This window comes from Dermacentor variabilis, chromosome 8 (assembly GCF_050947875.1).
Source record: "Dermacentor variabilis isolate Ectoservices chromosome 8, ASM5094787v1, whole genome shotgun sequence".
NCBI lineage: Eukaryota > Metazoa > Arthropoda > Arachnida > Ixodida > Ixodidae > Dermacentor > Dermacentor variabilis.
Genome location: NC_134575.1, coordinates 117,604,419 through 117,623,916, shown reverse-complemented (window position 1 = coordinate 117,623,916; position 19,498 = coordinate 117,604,419). Strand labels below are relative to the sequence as shown.

General features: G+C 49.9%; 1 long non-coding RNA gene across 1 annotated transcript in view; it reads left to right on the top strand.

Annotated features, from left to right (window-relative positions):
• The first annotated feature begins 10,737 nt into the window (after positions 1–10,737).
• LOC142591246 (uncharacterized) overlaps positions 10,738–19,498 on the top strand; it is a 50,748-nt gene continuing 41,987 nt past the window's right edge. The window contains exon 1 of the long non-coding RNA XR_012830415.1: positions 10,738–10,768. This is a non-coding gene — a long non-coding RNA (uncharacterized LOC142591246). The remainder of the gene's footprint in view (positions 10,769–19,498) is intronic.

Sequence of the window (19,498 nt, the reverse complement as noted above, 5' to 3'; positions counted from 1 at the left end):
CCTCAAGCACTTGCTTGATTCAGCCTACACGAAATCTGCATTTCACAAGAATCTCAACCGCGTTATACACGCGTTTCCAGGCACGAACGAGGAACTCCTCGTTACCCTGAAAGACAAGTACATCAACAACTTCAGCGACATTCCCACCCCCTTGGAATAGAAAGGCTCCCAGCACCCAGACATGAGACATCATGGCGTCAGTAGTCCACGCCGTTCTCAACCGCATCAAAACTACCGCCGCCGCCGGCGACGACCGTATCACCAACAAAATGCTCCACAACCTCGACGACCAGTTGATCGCAGCACTCGCGGACCTTTCCAACCACCACTGGCATGATATTCACCTTCCAGATTCCTGGAAGCATGCCAAGGTAATCTTCATACCCATGCCAGGCGTACGACTCGATCTGGGCAACCTCATGCTCATCTCTCTCACGTCTTGCCTGGGGAAGGTTATGGAACACGTAGTTCTAAACAGACTCCACACTCACGCAGACAAGGAGGATGTCCACCCCCCCACCATCTTTGGATTCTGGGTTAGATTCTCTACACAGAGCATCACGTGGCAGATACAACAAAACATGCTTGACCCGTGTCCCATCCATCCGACAAGCACCATTCTCGGCCTCAATGTCAGTGAAGCGTTCGACAACGTGTCGCACGTTTCTATACTGACCAACCTCTCGCATATGAATGCGAGCAGTTGCCCCTACAGCTATACTGCCAGCTTTCTCCACAACCGCACTGCTTAACTCTACATTGGATTCCTCTGCAGAGACAAAGTCACCATGGGCACCCGGGGAACACTCCACGGAACTGTTCTCTCCCCATTCCTATTGAACATTACTATGCCAGGCCTTCCCTCGCTTGTGGACACCATAACCCACATTAAGCACTCAATATGCGCCGACGATATCACCCTCTGGAAAAACTCTCGTTCGGACGGGGAGATAAAAGACGCGCTTCAACAGGCAATCGACGTCGTCCACACTGACGGGCAGGCAAATGGTTTCGTTTGTTCGCCCACCAAATCTGAACTGTTATACGAGACGGACATGTTCGCCGACCCATCCCCAGCCCTTGAAAGCCGATCGCGCTCCACATCGTCACCCACCCTATACCCCCCGTACAGACCACCCGCGTGTTAGTCATGCTGGTGCACAACAACACGCAGAACTAGCAATCCATCCAACGCCTCCGAACTAAAGCCCGCCAAATCAACGGCATAATCCGCAGCATCGCCACGCGCCGCAGGGGAGTCCGGGAGACCGACGTGTGCCGCCTCACACAAGCCTACATCATTAGCAGGAATGTCTACACATACCCTTATTACCACCTCCACCGCAAAGACGAAGAGGCGGTAAATAACATTATCCGGTCGGCGTACAAGGCAGCAATGGGACTGCCCCATTCCGCCAGCACACAGCGTCTCCTACAGCTTGGAGCATACAACAGCCTCACAGACCTGATAGGGGCACACAAGACTGCACAGATACACCATTTTTCTCGTACAAAACAAGGTCGTTATATTCTTAACCGTCTTATCATCAACCCTAGAGGTGACATCCACCCCACTGCTCCCCTCCCAAGTGGAGTCTGAAGTCGGCTGGTCATGAAACCAATGGCCAATACTATGTTATCCGGCTGCCACGATAGGCGACACTAACTGAAGGCACAAGCCTTAGGCATGCCCACTCCGCCGACGAAAATGCCATGTACGTGGACGCATCGAAATGCGACTCTAACACATACGTGGCCTGCGTAGCCACGCCTACCACCACTCTCATCAGCGCCGCCACAGTGCGCACGCACTCCTCCAGCGCTGGTGAAGAGGTCGCGATCGCGCTAGCCATCGCGGTTCCCCCCACACGCACGGTTCTCAGTGACTCTAAAAAAGCCATCCCAAATATGTCGAAAAACTCACTTTGTCTGCCCGCCGCACACATCCTCCGCCGTTGCGCTCTCGACAGAACTCTAAGCGTAGTGTGGGTACCTGCTCACGCGGCAAGTATGGGAACGAAGGGGTCGACCGTTTAGCCCGAGGCCTAACTAGCCAGGCGGCCGCCCATTGAACCCGGATGCTCTCGCAGAGGCTCCCAAATGCTACGCTGGAATTACTAATTTCTATAGGGAGACGAGACGCGTGTACCCGCCTACTCACCACGGCCTCCTCCGAGCGCAAGCCACCATGCTTCGCAGACTGCAGACTCACTACTTCCTCAGTCATTATAGGCTTTACTTATTCACTGGCGGGGATTACAACCCCGTCTGTGCTAAGTGCGATCACGGAGTGTTCGCCACTCGGGTACACATTCTCTGGGGATGCGAGGGTAACCCTCCCCTACCATCATTACTGCCAGCTCCCCCCGAGGAGGGTTGGAAACAGCTGCTGACAGGAGCAGACAAGAAAACACAACTGGCACTCGCCTCGTGGGCCCAAGACGTCGGCCCCACCTGGGAGCCACACTAGGTCTACCTGCCTTAACTTGCAAACCTCTAGTGGCAAATAAAGTTGTTTCTCTCTCTCTCTCTCGAGAAAGTCGATGCAATGTTTGGGCACATGGCACGAGCACCTTCGGCCCGTTGGTCTGGTTACAGTGTAAATAGAGTGTAAATAGTCTCTCTCTCTCTCTCTGTCTCTCTCTCTCTCTCTCTCTCTCTCTCTCTCTCTCTCTCTCTCTATATATATATATATATATATATATATATATATATATATATATATATATATATATATTGCTACGGCATGAGCCGGGCGAGGAGAAGAGGAAGAAGAAGTGAGCTGGTGCAGCCTCAGGACGCCATCTTGACTTTACCATCCATCTCGTCCCTTGAATAAAGCCGGTTTAACATTAACCGTAACAGTTTTGTGGTGGAGGTGCTGGGTACTTCGACCAAGACGACGGAGCTGCTGCAGCAAGTGCCAGACCGGAGCCGAAGCCTCGCTCGACTGCCTCCAACACCGCTTGAGATCCCGATGTCCCACAGCAGCGACGAACAGCCTTCTCTGGCAGCTCCAGTGCGAACAACCGGCGCCTGGATGCATCAGATGGAGCCCCGCCCTTTCTCTGGAAAATTCGGCGAGGACGTGGAGGAATGGCTCATCCACTACAAGCGTGTGAGCAAGTACAACGGCTGGAACTCCACGACTCAGCTCGACAATGTGGTTCTGTTCCTCACAGACACGGCGCTAGTGTGGTTCGAGAACCATGAAGATAGGTTCACAACGTGGGACAGCTTCGTTACTCACCTTACAGAGTGCTTTGGCGATTCCACCACGAAACGGAAGCGGGCGGAGCAGACATTGCTTCAGCGCGCTCAAGTCCCAGGTGAGACCTGTACTACGTACATAGAGGCGATCCTGAAGCTTTGCAAGACTGTCAGTCCTCGAATGTCCGAAGAGGACAAGGTTGGACACCTTCTCAAAGGCATAGCCGAGGATGTTTACAATTATTTAATCGGAAAGGATAGTCTCGCCTCGGTCGCCGACCTCATCAAGCATTGCCGCTCATTTGAGGCCTTGAAGCTGCGCCGTATCACGCCAAAGTTTGGCAGGCTAGCAAATGTCACAACGGTGGCAAGCGTTGACGAAAACGACAACTACAGCTTTCAATTTGACCTTGCGGCAACTATAAGGCAAATTGTCCGCGAAGAACTTGAACGACACACCAAAGGGGCGGATGTCGAACAGCTTGGTTGCGCTTCCAACCAACCTCAAGAACATGCATCTGCTGTGTCAGCATTGTCTGCCATGACAGGCGTTGCAGACTGTCGAGTTGATCAGCTGCGACAGCACCGACGTACCTTTCCCGACGACATGACGCACGATCAACGAACTCGTCGAGCTACCACCACGAATCGGAATTCGGAAGATCGCGTTTATTATTCGCAGCGTCCCTGGGTTGACTCCGAGGCATACAACGTCGGTCGCGCATCTCCTGTATGTTAGAGCTGTGGCGCCTCAGGACACATTGCTCGTTTTTGTCGCCGGCGCCGACAGACAACAACATATGGCCCACCACCAACTTGGCCTAATTTTGGACGTGATAGTTATGACGACCGCTGGCCGATAGACCCTGCAAACACCACAGGCGCGCCACCTCGGAATACCTTCCGTCAGTATAGTAGGAGTGGCTCGCCAGCTTCTGACCGCAGCCTGACGCCCCCAACCAGTCGCCAACGCCGTTCACCGTCACCACGGCGACGTGCTACGTCTCCACCGCCGTCGGGAAACTAGCCGGCGCGGCCGATGGAGGTAAGGTCGCCGGACAGTCTGTGTATCTGCGAAATACTCCTCTGCCTATTATGATGGTGAAGAACAAAGTGCGTGTGTTAATTGATAGTATACCTGCAACAGAATTAGTGGATACTGGTGCTACCGTTTCCGTCATGAGTGTGACTTTCAAAGAGAGGCTGGGTAGGAAAGTTATGTTCCCGTGGAATGATGGTGTGACGTTTCGTGGTGTCAGCGGAGAGTGCCTAGTTCCCCTTGGTATTTGTGTTCCAAGTGTTTTATTCGGAGGAGAAGATCTTAAAACAGAATTTCTCGTACTACCGCGATGCACTCATGATGTGATTCTCGGGATTGACTTCCTTCAGGATTGTGGTGCATCCGTTAACTGTGGCACAGGCGAAACTACTTTGAATAGCGCGCTTCTCGCCACCCTTGCCGACACATCCTTACCAGTGAAAAACTATTGTGTTGTTTCGAACGATTTGCTGCTACCGCCTTGGTCGCTGTCACGTATCCCTGTCAATTTCGCTGCTGCCGACCTTTCATCGTTTGACGCGCAAGTCCAGCCACTTACGTCGAGCTGCGCAAAGAAAGATGTACTTGTACCACGCTCTGTCGTGAGAGTAGCGAATGGCGCCTCCAATTTGTGGGCTTTCAATTGTTCTTGCGTCCCTGCCGTTCTCCCGCGTGATATAAAGCTTGCTGAATTTGACGAGATTACTTACAGCTCCATTACAGTTCTAAGCGAGGAGGAGCAGTCTCATAGTAGCGATCCCCAAAGAAGCATTTCTGAAGAGCAGATCCTACGAATGATCAACAAGGCACTGCCCTCACATGAGCGCCGCGCTCTCGCACAAGTTTTGTGGGCACATCTTTCTGTGTTCGATTTCACACAAGGCGACAAGCAGGCTTCACTCCCGCGTTCTCGTACTCGCCACAGAATTGACACCGGATCTGCGCACCCCATTCGGCAAAAGCCTTACCGCGTTTCTTCAGCAGAGAGGACAGTTATTGCTGAACAGCTGAAAGACATGCTGCGGAAAAGTGTTGTCCAAGAGTCTTCTAGTCCGTGGGCAGCACCAGTAATCTTAGTAAAGAAGAAGGATGGATCGTGGCGGTTTTGCGTTGATTACAGGAAACTGAATGCGGTCACCAAAAAGGATGTGTATCCGCTTCCTAGAATTGATGATGACATCGACTGTCTACATTCCGCTGCCTACTTTTCATCACTGGATTTGCGATCGGGTTATTGGCAGATACCCATGCACCCAGACGATAAGGAGAAAACGGTATTCGTGACACCAGACGGTCTTTATGAATTTAACGTTATGCCGTTCGGCCTTTGTAACGCGCCAGCAACATTCGAACGATTCATGGATACTATCCTCCGAGGACTTAAATGCGAAATTTGTTTGTGCTGCCTCGATGATGTGGTGATTTTTGGCAGCACATTGAGTGAACATAACAGCCGTCTCAATCTTGTTCTGGATTGTGTCAAACAAGCCGGCTTGATCCTAAATTCCAAGAAATGTCGTTTTGGAGAAACCGAGACGTTAGTACTTGGGCATCTGGTCGACAAAAACGGTGTGAGGCCAGATCCACGGAAGATTGAGGCAGTCAGCTCCTTCGAAGCACCGAAGTCAGTGCGGGAGTTGAGGAGTTTCTTTGGCCTGTGCTCGTATTTTCGGCGCTTCGTCCCAAGATTCGCCGACGTGGTGTACCCCCTAACACGTCTTCTCCAAAAAGCCGTCCCTTTCAACTGGACATCGGCTTGCGACGACGCGTTCCGTCAGCTAAAATTTCTACTAACATCAGGGCCCATATTGCGTCACATCAGCGTACACCTACGGAAGTGTACGCTGATGCCAGTGGCATCGGCATCGGCGCCGTACTTGTGCAACGTCATCAAGGAGCTGAACACGTTGTGGCTTATGCTAGTCGCTCTTTGCCTAAGGCGGAACGCAATTACACTGTCACCGAGCAAGAATGCTTGGCAGCTGTTTTCGCTGTCCACAAATTTCGACCTTATATCTACGGACGCCCGTTCACTATCATTACTGACCACCACGCGTTGTGCTGGTTGGTGAATCTCCGTGACCCGAGTGGACGACTGGCACGTTGGGCTCTTCGACTGCAGGAGTACGACTTCGTCATTTCCTACAAGTCCGGGCGTCGCCACGCAGATTCGGACTGTCTCTCCCGCCTTCCTCTGACAACGACGGTGTGTGACGAAGACAATTTTGATGACTGTTTTGCTCCCATTTCTTCTACATTCCCAGACTCGATGACTTTCAAAGCAGAGCAGGAAAATGATATTGGTTTGGAACCTCTATTTGTGGCCGCATCGCGTCCTGGAGCCACCGGTCGATTTTGTGTCCGTGACGGCCTGCTTTACAAGACCAATTATTTGGTTAAAGGCACACGCTTCCTTCTGGTGGTGCCGCAGAGTCTGCGAACGGACATACTGAGAGCCATGCACAACGATGTGACCTCTGGCCATCTAGGATTCATAAGAACTTTGAACCGGACACAGGAGCGTTTTTACTGGCCCAGAATGCGGGACACGGTCAAGCACTACGTCTCCAGTTGCGAACAATGGCAACGCTACAAGCGCCCTACGACCGCTCCGCCAGGTCTTCTCCAACCTCTGCAACCGCCTCGCCTGCCATTTGAACAAGTGGGTATCGATCTTATGGGCATATTTCCCCGATCATCTAACGACAACCGATGGGCGATCGTATGTGTCGACCACCTGACCCGTTACGCGGAAACGGCGGCCGTGCCATCTTCAACAGCTGCGTCGGTTGCAACGTTTTTGCTTCGATTCATTATTCTTCGCCATGGTCCCCCCCGTGTGATCATTAGCGATCGCGGTTGTCAGTTCGTTGCGGACGCCGTAGAAGAACTGCTTCGTCTCTGCAGTTCGCAATTCCGTCATTCAACGCCTTATCACCCTCAGACAAATGGGCTTGTAGAACGTACGAACAGAACTCTAACTAACATGCTGGCCATGTACGTATCTTCCGATCACAAGGACTGGGATGACGTACTCCCCTTCATCACCTATGCGTATAATACTGCAAAGCATGAGACGACCGATTACAGTCCTTTTTATCTCCTTTACGCACGTTCACCGCTAAGCTGCATTGACACTATACTACCGTTTGACTTTCACAGCGAGTACTCTGTTGCCAAGACGCTTTGTCTTGCCGAAGAAGCCCGGCGTATCGCTCGTCTTCGTACTGTGGCATAGCAAGACCGATCGAAAGAGCGCTATGACAGCCGACACCAGTCTGTCTCGTACGCCAAAGGAGACTTTGTGTGGTTGTGGACTCCGCAACGTAAACGTGGCTTATGCGAAAAGTTTTTACCCCAGTACACGGGCCCATTCGTCATTGTAGATCGCTTGAGTGACTTGACGTACGTAGTGGCACGCTTGACGTCGACTGGTCGTCGGTCTAGCCGGACCCAGTTAGTACATGTTGCCCGTCTTAAGCGGTTTCACCCTACGCTTTCCGAGTGATTTGGACTTGCCCAACGGGCTTCGTCTGGCAACCGGGTATTGCTACGGCATGAGCCGGGCGAGGAGAAGAGGAAGAAGGAGTGAGCTGGTGCAGCCGCAGGACGCCATCTTGACTTTACCATCCATCTCGTCCCTTGAATAAAGCCGGTTTAACATTAACCGTAACAATATATATATATATATATATATATATTATATATATATATATATATATATATATATATATATATATATATATATATGTATACCGGGTATTCAAAATTAAGCTTTATGGATTTACTAAAGTTAAGCATTGGGAGGAGGCGCTCGAACGCCGCCTGTGCCAATCAGTTATGTGGCCAGGGGGACACAAACTGCGATGATAAGTATTTCTTGCCGCTGCCCAATTACCTAAAATTGAATAATTACCTTTTTGTTGATGGCAGTAACTGTGTATGTTTGTATTCAAAAGCTATAAGCAGTCATGTTTCTACACAGTGAAACTTGCAAGAATTATTCTAGTGTGTCTGTGCTGTGAGATATCCGACTGCACATTTTATTTGTCGTCCGCATGATTGCGCATGAAAGAGACTTAAGATCGGCGCAAAGTTCCTCCCTGGTGTGACGCGGCTGTTGCATGCGGCGTTTAGTCTGACGACAGAGCGGAGGCATAGGCAAAGATTACTTATTTATTTACACAATACTGCAATAATAACTGTTCTCCCTCCCATAGCGGCTCACGAAATCAAGATATGACAGCGTGGTGTGGAGCGCAGTTGTCGCTCTTGATTTCAATAAAGAAAAACGGAGGACACTTTTTCGAGACTAAACTGTCAAACGGCGGAAGCCTGACACCATTGCCAATGGCGATTTGTTGCGTCGGAAACACCACGGATGAACACAACTCGTACACCTTTATGTGAATGTTTGTTTGTTTATTAAATGCCTGCAATGTCGTTTACGCCTATGTCTGTCGTTTTGATGTCTTTTGAGTCCATCATTTCAAAGCCGACACCTGGAGGATGTCGAATTGCAACTCATGGCCAGTGAACGCCTTGTGCCTTAATGGGTCGACATCCAGTATGGCTGCTTCACAGCGCTGAACTGTTGCAGCGCCGTTTGTGGATCGGGAGGAGACGCGTCTTCCATGGTGGAGCCGGGGTGTAGTTGGCCATCCTCATCATCCACTGCGCTTAATTCACTTGTACTTGCTCGGCTTGCCGCGGCAAGATGGCAGTCACAGTGCTTCTGAGCTTCATTTGCCTTGGTACCCGAAGATGCAGCGAGTCGTTTCAAACGCATTGCCTCTCTTGCGTTGGCCCGTTGCGTCCTTGGACTCTGTGGTGTCGGACACGCCTCGCCGCCCTGATGCATGCGACGCATACGCTCAGCCTCTCTTAGCACCGCTTGCGTTTAGCGGCTGCCGCACGTCGCGTATTGGGAAACACTGGTTTGGCGAGACGAGGCATCCTTTGCAGACGATACCACAAAGTAAACTGCCGCCACCGCCGCCGCCACACCACACCCAAGCAGGCGGTTGCAACGCCCGCCACGCGACAATGGCGTCAGGTGACACAGCGCCCAATCGGGAGGCGACATCAAGCGCCTGACGGCAGTGACGTCAGGGCGCACCGTCGAACACACGGCCGCCACGCATGGCGATGTGATAAGTCATCTCGCTCGGCACCGAACCACCCCGACACACTCACTTGACGACAGGAACGTCACGCACGCGAGCCAATCAGGAGGCGCACACCTGTGCCCAGCGACCGTGACGTCACGACGCAGAGGAGACCAATCAGTAGGCCGGAAAGCTATGACACTTTTCGCTAATGGCAGATGACCTTGACAATGAGCTAATAAAGGCTTGCGCCTTAAAACTTACAGTAGGTCGAAATTACCAGTCTATTTGCCTAGCCCAGGCAAGTACCACGCTCGCTCCCCTAGTCACTACTACGCACGCGCATGGCCCTCCGGCTTCTCCGCTCGCTCCATTATCTCGGCATGGCCACTGCGGCCATCGATACAGCTGCGCGGTTGCGTATTACGACATCGGTGCCGGGTTCTTCGAGTTTTATTTCGCCAGCCGAGAAGGGAAGAAGGACAGTTATCACCTCTGCCAATGCTTCCGCCCTGTTGTTAGACTAAACGCCACACGCAACAACCGCGTCACATCGGGAGGAGCTTTGCGCCAATCCTAACTCTCTTGCATGCGTAATCATACGAACGACAAGTAAAATTTGTAGTCGGATATCTCGAAGCAAAGACACACTAGATGCATTCTTCCAACTAATACTGTGTAGAAACACGACTACCTCTTAGTTTTTCAATACAAACACACCATCTTACTCAACGTGCAGTTAATTATTCAATTACAACTAATTAGGCTGCTGACAGCTACAATTATCATCTCATATTATATCCCCCTGGCCGCAAAACTATTTTGCACAGGTTGTCTTTGCATGCCTCCCAGTGCCTGATTTTAAGAAATCCGTAAATCCTTATGTTGAACACCCTGTATATGTCTGTCTGTGGGTTATTGTGTACATTCTAAGCGTTTGTGCGCATCTCATCGTTTTCTTTTGAATATAATTATCATCATACCATGCTTTCTATGGCGGGTGCTTCTGCGACCGTGCGTTCGGTAAGGTCCTGTATCTTTATCCGGTGGAAGTATACATGCACCTAGTGCAACTGACGGTGGTCTGGAGCAGGCCACCGTCAATTATACTTCGCGCTCGTAGAGGCAGAACGTGTGTCGAGTGAGCTCCTCCCGAACACTTTGCAATGCCGTGAATATGGTTGAAATCATAGATCCAGGGCCTCGAAGAGGTGGAACGTAACGCTAAGGCACGTCTCTCACTTTTACCGCTAAATCGCCGCTGAATGTTTGGAGAAGTGTCCTCTGTGCTATGTATGTCTGTGTTTGTGCATGGCCAAAGCCGCCACAACGGTAAAGCACAATAAAAACACGCTTAAATGTCTGAAATGACTGTTTTCAGGTTGGACCACCATGTCTGGGAATACGCCCCGTAAGTTTCTTGCTATTTGCCTAATTCATGGCCAGAACATTCTAATCCCTGATAGTTTATTTTCAATAAAACAAACGGTGTCCAAACACAATGCACAACACTCTACTGAAGTCTACTTGTCTCTCCTTGAATTAATTCTAACACATAACTACTTCGAAGTTGAAGAGAGTTACTACCTACAGATACACGGTACAAGCATGGGTACGCCTTTTGCACCAACCTACGCGAACATATATATGGGGATTCTAGAAACAGATTTCCTATCGCGCTGCACTGAGAAGCCCCGCACATACCTACGATATATAGATATGGACGACATATTCATAATATGGGGACATGGTCATGACAGCCTAGATAAATATGTAGCATTTCTAAACTCTTTTCATCCAGCGATAAAATTCACATCAGGATCCTCAACTGAAAGCCGAAACTTTCTGGTTACAACAATATACATTGACAATGGGGCGCTAAATACAACGCTTTATGTGGAACCTTTCGATAAACAACAGTACCTACAATATATGAGCCACCATCCCAGGCATTGCAAAGAAGGCACCTTTAAAGGCCAAGCCACATGACTACATCGCATTTGCCTAGAAAACCAAGACTAGATGGATAGACTCGATCACCTTAAAGAAACCCTAACCGGAACCACCAAAACAGCGACCTTCAAAGAGCTTACACCGCTGCAACCGAACTTGATCGAGCCGAGGTCTTAAAGCCCTGCCCGAGGATCACAAGAACAACAACGTCTCTTCTTACTACTAAAGTCACAAACGCACTCCCAAACGTGAATAAAATCCTTAGTAAATACTCACCTATTCTCAACAACAATTAGAAACTTAATAAGATTTTTCCCTACCCGCCTACAGTAGCCTACAGACACAACACTAACTTTAAAGATATTGTAGCCAAAAGTTATGACAGCCCTTTCTATCAAAAATAATTTATTCGGGGCGAACCTCTGCCCGTCAACAAAAACCGACTGCGCCCTCAACAAAAGCGTCCCTCGAGCTTCGCTTCTTCGAACGTCGTTCTCCTCTTTGTCGCCTCCTGTCGCGTGCCAGTCCGGTTCTCGCGCACGAGCCACCGGTTTGTCAGCACCGGTCCAGCGTTGCCTAGCGGTGTGGCGGCTCTTTTAAACGCAATTGTGATGTGGTGGTCATCTCTTGTTCACAATGCTGGCAGCATTAGCCCCCTCGGAAGAAGCATCGTCCCGATGCGTAGAAAAGGTCTATGAGAGGCCAACTGCTTTAAAACGACAGTGGTCAGAGGATGGCCGGTGCTAGGCTTGATCGTACGTGCAAATTATGTTAGTCTGTGCCTTTCATGGTAAGGCTTCATTCGTACTACGTAAACGACCTCTGGGCGAGTCCTGCGTCGTGAGGAGCAGACTTGGCCTTCAGGAGTTACCTCGTAATTTAAGGGATTTAGCCGTCGAAGTACTCTGTAGGGGCCAAAGTAACGGCGCAGTAACTTCTCCGAAAAACCGGGCGTACGTATAGGCGTCCATACCCACACTTTGTCTCCGGGGTTGTACTGTAGCTCTCTTCGCCCTAGGTTGTACCGGTTTGCGTCAAGGTACTGCTGTTGTACAATACGGTGCCTTGCCAACTGCCGTGCTTCTTCTGCCCTTTCTATGTACTAACTATAGGGTCGTCTTCGCTTCTGTTGTTTACAGGTAACATCGCGTCTAGTGTCGTTGTTACTGTCCGACCGTAAACAAGTTCAAATGGCGTGAAATGTGTCGTCTCTTGTACTGCAGTATTATGCGCAAAGGTAGCATATGGTAGAATACTGTCCCGTGTCCGATGCTCGATGTCCACGTACATTGAGGTCATGTCAGCGAGCGTTCTATTGAGCCGTTCAGCCAGACCGTTGGTTTGCGGCTGGTACGCTGTGCATTTTCTATGAGCAGCATGTGTTAGTTTCATAACAGACTGCATTAAACGGGCCACAAAAGCTGTTCCTTTGTCCGTTATGAGTACGTTAGGTGCACCATGTTGTAATACCATGTGTGTGACAAAAAAACTCAGCCACTTCAGTGGTGGTTCCTTTTGTAAGAGAAGATGTCTCCGCATACCGAGTCAGATAATCGGTTGCTACCACAATCCACCGCTTTCTTGAGGTTGATACGGAAAATGGTCCAAGTAAATCCACTCCTATTTGATCAAATGGTGCTGCTGGTGGCTGTATCGGTTGCCGAAAACCTGCTGGTTTGAGTTGCGGTGTTTTGCGTCTTTGACAATCTCGGCATGATTTGACATAGTGCTGCACTGAATTCATCAACTTCGGCCAGTAATACTTCTGGTGGATTCTCGCTAGAGTCCTACTAACGCCTAAGTGGCCAGCTGCAGGATCATCATGGCAAGCTTCTAAGATCTCAGCTCGCAGCCATGATGGTACGAGAAGTAGAAACGTCTCACCACTGTGCTCGAAGTTTCGTTTGTATAGAGGACGTTGTTCCGGAGGACATACGAACGCAATCCGCGGACGAAAACTGGAGGCGCTTTCACTTGTCCACCCTCCAGGTACTCGATGAGCAGGAGTAATTCCGCATCAGTACGCTGATGATGAGCCATTTTCGTCGTATTCACAACCCCAAGAAATTGGAAATCTGGCTCGTATTCAGGTGACGTAGCTTCGATCCGTGCGCGTGATAAGCAATCAGCGTCATTGTGCTTGAGACCGGACTTGTTAACGACCGTGATGTCATACTCCTGTAGACGCAAACTCCATCTATTGAGTTTTCACGAAGGGTCCTTGAGGTTCGCCAGCCAGCACAATGAATGATGGTCGCTGATGACTTGAAATGGTCTGCCACATAAGTTTGGCCAGAACTTACTGATGGGCCATATTACCGCCAGGCATTCCTTTTCTGTGCCTGAGTAATTTGTCTCGGCTTTGGATAAAGTACCGCTTCCGTATGTAATAACTTTTTCTTCTCCAATCTGCCACTGAATATATATGGCACTGAGACCAACTTTGCCCGCGTCGGTGTGGATGTCCGTTTCAGCATTTTCATTAAAATGGGCAAGTATAGGAGGACACTGCAAATGCCGTCGTAGCTCAGCGAAGGCGTCATATTGTTCTTTATCCCACACAAAATGTACATCTTCTTTTGACGGTCGCGTGAGTTTCGGCAATTTTAGAAAAATTTTCTACGAAACGCCTGTGGTAGGCACACAGTCCCAGGAAACTTCTAATAGCTTTTTTTGTCCCTTGGCTTCGGAAACATTTCTACTGCAGTGATCTTCTCAGGATCGGGGCGGACGCCTTCAGCACCGACAATGTGTCCGAGAAAGTGGAGCTCACGAATGCCGAAGTGGCATATTTTGGGTTTTATGGTCAATCTCGCCGTACGAATAGCATTCAGAACAGCTCTCCATCGCTGCATGCACTGCTCGAATGTAGTGGAGAAGACCACCAGATCATCAAGGCAGACGAGGCACGACTGCCATTTCAGTACGGAGGGAACAGTGTCCACCATCCGCTGGAAGATGGCGGGTGCAGAACACAGAGCAAATGGAAGCACCTCCGGTGTCACAAATGCCGTTTTTTCGCGACCTCGCTCGTCCACTTCTATCTGCCAGTATCGGCTTTTGAGATCCAGAGAAGAGAAGAAGTAAGCATTGCGTAGTTTTTCCAAGGTGTCGTCGATGCGTGGGAGTGGATAAACATTTCGCTTTGTGACGAGGTTGAGTTTCCTGTAATCAACACAAAATGGTAGAGTGTTATACTTCTTTTGGACCAGGACTACCGGAGATGCCCATGGGCTATTGGATGGCTCTATTACATCGTCTTTGAGCATTTCCTGTACTTGGCTTCTTATCGCTTCTCTTTCTTTTGGACCCACTCGGTACGGGTGTTGGCGCGCTGGTCTTGCAGGTTCTTCGGCCACAGTGCGGTGTTTCGCGACGGGAGTACGACGGACTTTCGATAAAGTCGAAAAGCATTCAGCAAACTCTGTGACCAAGCTCACAATCTTATCTCTATGGGGTGATGACAGCTCTCAGTCAATGTCGATGAAGGTAAGGACACTGTCTAAAGTGACAGAAGCTGGTGATGATGCATGGAGGGTTGACACATCCGCAAGTTGTGCATAGTCATGAAGAGACACTATGGCTGTTCCCTTCGCTACGTGTTGTGCCTCATTGCCAGAGTTAGTCAAGAGGACATCCGTACATCCGTTACGCAGGTGAACTAGGCCTCTTGCCACGCATATTTGCTTTTCCAGTAGCAGTCCGATATTTACGTCTGCAAGTCCCTCATAGTCAAGAAATACGTCGCACCTTACAACGACAGTCGCACTGCACCGTGAAGGCACCGTCACGTGTTCATCCACAATACGGAGAGAGGAAATACGTGGCTGTTCTGTATCTGAAATGGTAACATCATTTTCTGTAGAAAACAACACGCGTGATTTTTGCAAGTCCATAATTGCGCCATTCGTTTGCAAAAAGCCCATGCCCAGTATCAGCTCACGGGAACACTCAGGGAGAACAATAAAGCTGCTGATGTATGTAAAGCCTCTAATTCCGATCCTTGGTGTGCACATTCCTACGGTGTCGACTAAGTGTCCCCCTACTGTACGTATTTGAGGTCCGGTCCAATGGGTCAATATTTTTTCAATTTTCTGGCGAGTACACTGCTAATAACTGAATAGTCCAGACCAGTGTCTATCAACGCAGTCACTTCGAAGTCGTCGATGATGACGCGCAACTCAGAAGTAACGGGGCCATCACTGCACTTGTTCGTCGTTTCGTGACTGCCGTCCTCTTGTCGGATTGGCGATGGAGGGCATTCGGTGTTCCGGGCGTCAGCGGCCTTGCCTCCACAGGTCGGTGGGTCTAGTTTTCCCGTGGCGGACTTTGTGAGCGACGCCTAGGTAAAATGGAAAAGGGACGTGGACTGGGCGACCTATAAAGCATAGGCGCTGCCCATCGAGGTTCATGTTGCTGGGGGTTCCGAATAGTTTTGCGCGTAGACAAAAATGCTTATATTTCATCAGAGCGCTCACCGTTTCGAGGGCAAGGCGCATTCACTGAGAAGCCACGCAGTCCTACTCGGCAATACTGCATTCCCGGTATAGGTGACCAGCCTCTCCACAGTTGTAGCAGAGGGGACGGCGGTCTGCAGTGCGCCATACATGGCTTTTACGGGGTCTTCCTTGTGCCATGGGTGGCACATTACGAGGAGGCACCTGGGGTATTGTGGCCGTTCGTCCAAAGTCAGTGCGTTCTAAGTCCTGACGTAAAACTTGGAGGTACAATATCCGCGGCTGACGCTCTGGTTGTGCGCGGGGCCGTACCTGAGGCTCTGGCTCACAAATTGCTTGCCGGACTTCTCTGTGTATGACATCGGCAAGTGCGGACGCCGTAGGAGGGTTTTGGGCTAGCTGCAGTTTCTGCAGCTTTTTCCTTACGACGGCCCTCACCATTTCGCATAGGATGTCCGTGTTGTTGGGGAGGGCTTCTGACATAACGACAAATGATGCGACGCTTACATCTCTGTTGTACTGCCTCACTCGCCGCTGCAGCGTCTTCTCCATCGTCGTCGCCTCTGATCGAAATTCGGCTACAGTGCGGGGCGGATTACGAACCCGGCCAGCAAAGAGCTCCTGTTTCCCACCGCGCATTAGGTGCCGCAATTTCTCGTCCTCATGCATGTTTGGATCGCCTCGGAGGGAAGAGGTGGGTCATGCCTTCAATGTACATGGCCCCGCTTTCGTTGTTCCGCTGGTGTTTCGCCTGAAGAGCGGCTTCTGCCCTCTCTCTGTGATCCGTGCTCGGGGACTTAGCAAGCATCTCTCGTCTGAAGTCGTTCCCCTATAATAACGACGCTTCATGGTTTTGAAACCACGTGTGTGCAGATTCCTCCAGCCCGAAGTATACATACCAGAGTTTCTTTGTTTCGTGCCAACCATTACATCTGGCGACACGCTCGAAGTTTTCGAGCCAGTCCTCGGCATCCTCGAGTGTGTCTCCGTGAAAGGGTTCTGCTGTCCGGGGTGAATGAAGGAGGACGCGAGGAGGGGTTACTTGAGTAGCCATCGCCCTGGTACCTAGGCTGACTGCCGCCACTGCCCTTGGTGAATCGGCGAGAGGACCAAACTCGTGGGCCTCACCTCGTATGCGGCAGCTCGTGCGTTGGCGAACAGTCGCAAATTCCGTTGGCTCCAAACAATGGGGATCCGGACTACCTTCCATGACGCGTATGGGGCTTGGAGCCATACTCCGCACCATACGCTGTCGTAAACGACAGCTGTCGCATAAAAGCTGTCGTAATCAACAGTTACGACAGCTTTTTCTATGAAAACTAAATTATTCAGCGTGAACCTGTGCCCGTCAACAAAAACTGACTTTGCCCTCAACAAGAACGTTCCTCGAGCTTCGCTTCTTTAAACGTCGTTCTCCTCTTTGTCGCCTCCTGTCGCGTGCCAGTCGGATCCTCGCACACGAGCTGCCGGTTTGTCAGCACCGGCCCAGCGTTGCCTAGCGGTGCTTTTCTTGACGATTGTGGTGTGGCGGCTTTTTTAAACGCAGTTGGGATGTGGCGGTCGGCTTTTGTTCGCATTGCTGGCGGCAATATTCTTGTGCATGCCACACTAAGAAGAAAGACGAAGTTGGGAACCGGTTCCTGTGGCATCCCCAGCTGGTCTACGTGCATACATGTTCAATTTACTACTACAGTAAAAAGTACAGCGTCAAATTACGCACACAAGGCAAATTCGGTTTTCACCTGCACATGATGTAACGTAGTCTACTGTCTATAATGTACCATATGTAGCAAACAATACATAGGTGAGACTGGACAACAAATTCATACAAGACTCAACGATCAGCGCGCGGACACAAAACACAATTTACCTAAAGCAGTAGCCAGCCACATTAATGAACATGGTCATATATTTGACACAGCAAGGCTCCATATACTACAAACAAATTTCCGTTAACCCCGCAAAAGGAAATATACGGAATCATACCTCATACACAAGTTTAACTGCCTACACCCGACGGGAATTAATTTGGCACAGGGCAACTTAGAATCTTTAAAAGCGGTAACTTAAATCTGAAATTCTCATATCATCAACCAAGACACAAAACACATTATGCCACCAGCTAACCTTAATTTGTAAGCTTACCTTTTCTTCTGTTTCCAAAATATTTTCCTGCCTGCTACTCAATTTAACATGTTCTTTCATATTTTTACGTTTATATCAACTATCCAACCCCCTTTTGTCATGTACACCAGCCCCCGCTCGCTTCTGCGCACGTCACCCTCCTATCTGTTATTCCGGCTTCGGTTATCCCCCTCTCATTTCTTTTTTTGTCTGTTTTCATTATTTGTTTTCGAAACACCCTCACCAACACATTCCAAAGTTCCAGATGCCATTATACCTTTCTCGGCTCCTCAGCCACGCAGGGTATCGCCATTTCTGTATGCCACCGTAACGACACCTAGGTTGAGCTACAGGGGCTAACGTCCCTTGAAAGACCATGCCGCTGCCTTCCACATACGCCATACATTGCATCCCTGACTCCTTGTCGCCATCTTAACTACTATGCTACACAAGTCCCCCTTTCAACTCAGGTTTTTTTTTGCCTTTTGTCTTACTCGCGCACTGACCGCCTGACCGGCTCTTCTAATGCCACAGAAACATGCCGCCAACGACACCTCTGAATGCTCTGAAGCATAACTGTGAGTCGGCCTAGTTGGAACAAATTCATATTAAAACTTTTTGTGGGCAAACAAACAGGGACGAAAGCGCTCGTCATTGTGTTGCCCCTATTCTTCGTCCCTGTTTGTTTGCGCACAAAAAGTTTTAATCTGAATGCTCCGTAACCTCTCGCTTCGCCAACGCTCTTCCATGCCCCCCTTCCTTTTTTCCTGTTATTCTCCCCCCCCTTTTTTTCCAGCTTGGTGTCCCCCCGTTTCTTCTCCCACCTTTTCTTTCTTTTCTCCCCGCCTTCCCACTCTCCCTCTCTTGTGCCGTCGTCTTGAGAACGACGCTCACTGACGTCACGCTACATCATCATCATCATCATCAGCCTGGTTACGCCCACTGCAGGGCAAAGGCCTCTCCCATACTTCTCCAACAACCCCGGTCATGTACTAATTGTGTCCATGCCGTCCCTGCAAACTTCTTAATCTCATCCGCCCACCTAACTTTCTGCCGCCCCCTGCTACGCTTCCCTTCCCTTGGGAAGGGAAGCGTAGCAGGGGGTGGCAGAAAGCGCTACAGCGTTCTCTGAAGTCTCTCTCTTTATAACCAACAGCCACCGACGACAAACGCACGTGACGTCACTGCGCTAACCCTTTAAAGCTAACATGCCGACGATGACGAGGCCGCCTTTGACGAAGATAGGTCCTCCTACGGAAACGTTCGCCAGCCTTTCTGAGGCACCTTATCCCTGCTTGCAAACTTTAAACTACATTTCCTGAAGTGTGTTATAACGGCAATTACTTTAGTTTTTATCTGAAATGGTTTATCTGCCTGTTTACTCTTGTGACTGCACTGATGTAGCGCTCATTGTCCTTCATTTTCGAAATTTCTCCACTAGGCTACGTATTTGGTCCGAATCTTGAAAGATGTCATGTTGCTATTTATATGGATGCCTCTAATAGTGAGCTGCTCACCAACAATGCATCTATGTCGCATTTCTGCTGCGATTGTGTTTTAATATTATGATGCGCGCTTAGAAATGTCAGTTCATATTTTCCGTGTCG